This window comes from Anomaloglossus baeobatrachus, chromosome 5, assembly GCF_048569485.1.
Source record: "Anomaloglossus baeobatrachus isolate aAnoBae1 chromosome 5, aAnoBae1.hap1, whole genome shotgun sequence".
Classification (NCBI taxonomy): Eukaryota; Metazoa; Chordata; class Amphibia; order Anura; family Aromobatidae; genus Anomaloglossus; species Anomaloglossus baeobatrachus.
In genome coordinates, this window is record NC_134357.1 from 148,743,345 (window position 1) to 148,750,167 (window position 6,823).

Genomic DNA, 6,823 nt, shown 5'->3' on the forward strand with positions numbered 1-6,823 from the left:
CCTTTATCACTACATAGCTAGACAAAATTGTTATTTTGGAGCCTGACCTATGAAATTTCAAATGCACTATGTAGACCAAAGAATTGAGACTTGTACATATTACATCTTCAAAGGGATTTTATTGCCTCCAATACTGGAGTGATAGGTATTCACCAACAATCCGCCTCCCAAGCGCCTAGAATTGGAAATGTCTTTGTAGCTATATCAGCCTCCATACTTCTGAGCAGGCTTTATGCAAGATTTTTTCCTTTCCTCCAACTCACTGCAGAAACCGATAATGTGTGAGAGGGTACAACTTAACATTTTCATTCTACTTCAGTGATGATGATGACCAACCTTTTGAGCTTGGTGTGTCAAAATTTGTACAAAAAACGAGCATAACTCGGGTGGTCTGTCACTTTTTTGAAAAATCCATAATTTTGTGATATTTGTAGCTCTAATAACAAAAAGCTATATGATAATGACTGCTGAGGGGAGGGGAAGAGGAGATAATGACAGCTGGGGGGAGAGAGATAATGATTATTTCCTCTCCCCCTCAGCAGGCTTTATATCCTTTTCCCCTCCCTTACAGCAGTCATGTTCCCTGTAGTAATGTGCCTATCCTTGTTCTCTGTAGTAATGTTCCCATCCTTAACCTCTGTAGTAATGTGCCCAACCTTGTCCCCATCCTGTAGTAATGTGGTCCATCCTTTTGTAGTAATGTGTCCACCCTTGTCCTTTGTAGTAATGTGCCCATCTTGTCACCCTTGTAGTAATGTGCCCATCCTTGTCCTCTGTAGTAATGTGCCCAACCTTGTCCCCATCCTGTAGTAATGTGGCCCATCCTTTTGTAGTAATGTGTCCACCCTTGTCCTTTGTAGTAATGTGCCCATCTTGTCACCCTTGTAGTAATGTGCCCATCCTTGTCCTCTGTAGTAATGTGCCTTACCTGTAGTAATGTGACCATCCTTGTCCTCATCCTGTAGTAATGTGCCCATCCTTGTCCCCTGCTGTAATGTGCCTATCTTGTCACTCTTGTAGTAATCTGTCCATTCTTGTGCCCATACTTGTCCCCTTTTTTTGCAATGCCCAATCATGTAGTAATGTCCCCTATGTATGCCAAATTATGCTATTTTCACATACACACATAAAAAAAGATTCTTCTCACCTGTCCTCTGTTTCCTCGGTATCCTCTCCCCTGCTTCTTGTGACCCGCAGACCCCCTGATGATCACGGCTCTATGTCGGGGGCCACAGCCATCTGCACTTTACTTCAGGTGATTGAACTCTGCTGCGGCGCAGAGGAACTCTCTGCAAAGCTTCACCAATGGCAGCTACCGGCCAATCAGAGGCCAGCAAGGGATGTCATATAACAATGTTACCTGCTGGCCTCTGATTGATTCTCAGCCATGTGCAAGCCGTTTGCAGTGTTTGATCTCATGTTATGTGCTTACACACAATAAAATTGAAAAACCCCACCCACCCTTATTATGTAAGGTTCGACTGTGCCCTCCGAAATGAAGCTCCAAAGGTTCGCTCATGTCTAGACTCCAATACCGAGTATACAGTAATAGAAGTTAATGTCGAACTTGAGCATTTTTCCGGATGACCCTAACAGGAAGGTTACGGGAGCAGAAAATTCTCTGAAATGAATGGAAACAGGGCTCAGATGGAATGGGAAGAAACTTGGATGCATCTCTGACTCACACATCACTGCTGGGAACGAAATAATTTTTTTAAAAAAATGACGTGGGGGGTCTCTCCATTTTTGGTAATCAGTCACGGTAAGCAGACAATAAGAATTGGGCTTTTGTCGCCATTTTACGAGACCCTTAGCGTTCTCATTTTTCAGGATCTGGGGCTTAGTGACAGCTCATTTTTCCATTTTGAGCTGACGTTTATATTTATACTACTTTTATGTAGATGCGATGTTTAGATCATTTGTTATTGTATTTTAATGCAATGTTGTGGCGACCAAAAAACGTTATTTTAGTAACTGAAATCTTTTCTTGCCACACCATGCACTGATTGGATTAATTGATTTTATGTTTTGATAGCTCAGGCATTTCTGAACTTGGCAATACAAAATATGTGTATATATATATAATATATATATATATATATATATATATATATATATATATATATATATATATATATATATATATATATATATATAATATATATATATATAATATATATATATATATATATATATATATATATATATATAATATATATATATATAATATATAATATATATATATATATATATATATATGTAGCACCCCTGTGGTACCAGGTGCCACAAGTGTAGCCTGTGGAAAACCCAAACCCCGGAATACCCATGCCAGCAAGTACACCAGCACCCTCAGGCCACATGCAAAACCCCAACACCAGAATGGGAGACTGCCTAGTAACAGGTATAAGGGGAGGGCACTGATTGGATGGTAGCCACCCAACCTGTAGGGAAAGACCCAGTGAGAGGGAGGGGCGAGTGGTCAGTTGGAAGCTGGCGGGAAGGAGTTGGGAGTTGAAGGGGAGAGGAGAAGAAAGCAAGAAGGAGAGGAGTGAAGTAGTAGTAAGTGGAAAGTACAGAAACTGACCTGAAGAACCACCAGAGTGCTGTATAAGGAGTGAGGGACTATGGAGTATGGAACCAGGACTCCAGGCACCGTGGATTACCTGTGGAAGTGCAAAAGTCCAGGAACCACGGGAGGCCTGTGGAAGTCTGGAACCAAGGCTCACAGGCCTCAGCACAAAGTGGGGTGCAGACCCTAGGACAGTGGGACACTTTATGGTCAGCTGTTAACTCTGCCGGGCGAGAAGATCTCCAGGGTCCATCGCCAACCAATCAAGCCCGAAGCACAAGCAGCAAAGAGGGAACCAGGGATTGAACCCCTTAAATAGTCCAGGTTGCCTGCATTAGGGCCAAGGCTAAAGAAAAGGGACTTACAAGTAGCTCCAGGCCACGGGAGTCCAATCACAACGAGTGTGCACGGAGGAAAGCTAACCCAGGTCACAGCTGGCACGGAGAACAAGGGGAGCGGGTACACCTGAAACCGGCACCCACAGGTTCAAGTGCCTCAGTAAAGTAAAGGCAAATGGAAACTGCAACACTGGTGTGGACTGTGTTCTAGATCATCCTGTCTACTCACACAGACGGTTCCCCACTACTATCCCCATCATTCACTGCTGGGGCCTGTCCCTGCTTGCGGAGGGCTCTAAACATCCAGGCTGCATCACTCCACCAGCCCCAGCAGAAACCTGCAGTGGCGGCCCCAAATAACCTGGCCGCACACTGCAAGTGGCGTAGTCAAGAACTCTTTTATTATTTTATTTTATTTTCTCCTTTTATTTTATTTTTCTAAAAAAACCCTTTCTTTTCTGAGGGATGACACCCCAAGGGCCACGGTACCGAGCTGCGACCACGACTGACCCCACCGCGCACCACAAGCCCAGGACCAAGTACTCCACAGCCCTGCGGCATCAAATATATATATTTTTTAAATTGTTTTATTTTTAAATGAGGCAATCACTAAAAATGCAGCGTTCCTGTGAGTGCCAACACTCTGTCGGCGCTCACAGGAAATACGTCATGCTAGCATCAGGGATCATTAGCTGACCCCATGCTACCATGGCAACACATTGGCACCAGGGAGCATGTGAAAAGGGCGCCGATGGCGGCGGGGAATAGCGCGATCCCCACCATAGCCATTTAAACTACGCTGTCAGATTTTGATAGCACGGTCTAAGTGGTAAGCACGCACAGGTGGATTTCCGATCGACCCCCGTCTGTTAGCCACACATGTCTTCTGATCAGATCAGCAGACATGTGCGAGGACTATACTGGGCTTGCCGCCGGAGCCTGTGGTTAATGGGGGGACACAACCTAGGAAATATATATATGTCCAAGGCCGTGAAGGGGTTAAACAAGGTTGCAACATGAACGGCACTAAAGGGTACAAGTGTACAAACCCTGCTCTAATATAACTCTCCTTCCTAGATCAACTCTCCGTGAACTGCTTCCACAGGGCAGTGTGCTAAGCATCACGTCTCTGGGTCTAATATGAGACCTGATGATGCAATGCAGCTGACCAATCACAGTAATGCCAGTAGCTGACATGGATATGGCATTACCATGTATGACAGGCAATCCTCGCATGTTCATTGGCTGTCTAACAGCCACAAAACATGTAAGGTGGGGACTCGTGCATGGCGCTCAAGCACCTGTGATACTCAGTTGAGTAAAGAGCGTACTGAAACACCCCGTTGCCCCATTGAGTATTGAGCAGTAGCAAGGATACTCGTCCATCACTAGTAACTTATCTAACCATGATTTATAGACCTTGCTTTGTGAACTGTCATGCTGGAACATTACAGGGCCTTTCGCGAACTGTTCCTACAAAGTTTATACATACAATTTGCCAAAATATCTTAGCATGTTGAATCATTAAGATTTGTCTTTAATGGAACTAAGGAGCAGAGGACGACCCCTGAAAGACAATAAACCAACATTATGCCTCTTCCACCAAATTTTACAGGTGGAACAATACAATACAATCAGGCAGGTAACATTCTTCTGACATTTGCCAAACCGAGACTAGTTTATCAGACAGCCAGATGGAGAAGCATTTTCCATCACTGCATAAGATGTTTCCACTGCTTTAGAGTTAAGTGGCAGTGCGCTTTATACTTTCCGCTCTGACACTTTGAATTGGGCATAGTAATGTTTGTATATTTGCGTGAATATGAAAGTTCATGCCATTAACCCCTTAATGACAGTAGCATTTAATGTGCGCCACTATTTTGGTACGCAATGTGTTGCAGTGACAGCCAGGGGTCTGCTCAAGACAACACATGATAAATTGGATGGCATTATTCAAAAGTAAAACTCACCCCACAAAAAAACAAGCCCTCACGTGGCTATATCGATGAAGAAATTAAAAAGTTATGGCTCTTTGAATAAGAGGACATAAAAAACAAAAGCGCAAAAATGGAAAATGACCTGGTTTTTAATCGATTAAGGTCTCTGACAATGTGTTTGTACTAATGTTAATGACCAGAGTAGACTTTAAACTCTGCAGTTATTGTCAGTATGGAGTTGATAACTTTTATGAACAATTCTCATCAGCACTTGCCTTGTTTTCCCAAAAATAAGACCTACCCCAAAAATAAGCCCTAGAAGAATTTTTGAGGCTGAATGTGCTCCTATTGCGATTCTATAAGGAAGTGGCAAAGCATCTACAAAAGTTAAAGAATACAGCAGGACTCTTCATCAAAGAAAGTAAATACCAACAAAATAAAGCAGACCCTCCAAACGACAACAGACCCCCAAAAAATAAAAAAAAAATCTCACTTACCTGGCCCCAAACAATTATGTTTGGCAAGTGTCAATGGCGGATGAGCTCTCACACAGAGATCTGTGTCACTGTCAGGTCCCTCGCTGTTCCAGCTGCCTTAAACTGCAGCTCTCACAAACAGATCAAATATCAGTATCATATCAACATGAATGATACTGCCTCCAGTCACCAAAGGGGGGGTAACCACTGTAGAATACATGAGGACCTGACAGCAACGCACATTTGTATGTGAGAGCCCATTCACTTGCAAACTAATTTTTTGGGGTCTGATAAGTGTGATTCTTTTGAGGGTTGTCTGTTTTCGTTTGGTGGTAACTTAGCAGTACATAAAGAATAATAAATTTAAGCAGGTAATTTAAACTATTGTAAATATGGCATGCACCTACCACTATAGGACTGGTCTGCACCATGAGAATAGCAGATCAGATAAGAAAATGTGCATCTGAACCAGTAATAGGATTAACACAAAATGTTGAAGTTCCAAAATGTGATGGTATGATAATATTTGAATAAATGTTGATTTTTTTTTTGTTCAAGAATAAATGTTGATTGTTGTTTATTGGAAAATAAAAGACATCCCCTGAAAATAAGGCCTAGCCCATCTTTTTAAGCAAAAAAAATATTATATAAGACCCTGTGTTATTTTCAGGGATACACGGTAGTAACCTTGCTCTTTAACTTTACAATTTGTTCCACTTAAAGGAACCTGTCAACAGGTTATTGCTATCTCATATGAGAGCAGGGGCGGGCTGGGCCGGGGGGGCAATTGCCCCCCGGGCTGCTCTCCCAGGTATTGTAGAGGGCCGGCCGCCTGCTGCATAATATCATTCTAACACACATGGCCGTGCACAGTGAATTGCACGCGACCGTGTCTCCTGTACTTTGGCCGGGCACACTGACACTTCTACAGGCACATGACCGGCCGTATAGTTCAGGAGACCCGGCCATTCACAGTGCACACTGCATGGCCACGTGTGCTATAATGACATCATGCAACATGCACTGCCTCCATCCAGCCGAGGAGCATCAGACAAGGTTTGCAGCTACATCTCAGTTTCTAGGAGCTGCCTGGGTAGTGGGCGTGACCGGCTTTGTTAGTGGGCATGGCCATGTATCCTCCCGTCCACTATACAGGTAGTCCTCGACTTACGACGTTGTTCCTTTCTTACGCGGCGTTGTAAGTCGAATAACGTGGTAAGTCGAACTATACAGTAGGAACCATTCTGTGCTGCACATGTGTGAGGGGCACCTTTTCCAGCTACACATTTCCAGCTTACGGTAATACAACTCTGTTACGACGCATACGACCCGGTTACGACGCTGTAACGACGCATACGACCCGGTTACGACGCTGTTACGACGCATACGACCCGGTTACGACGCTTTATATGATGCTGTATGAGCTTCGTATAAAGCGTCGTAACTACGAAACAACGAAAGTTGAGACCGTCGTAACGCGAGGACTACCTGTAATCATCCAGG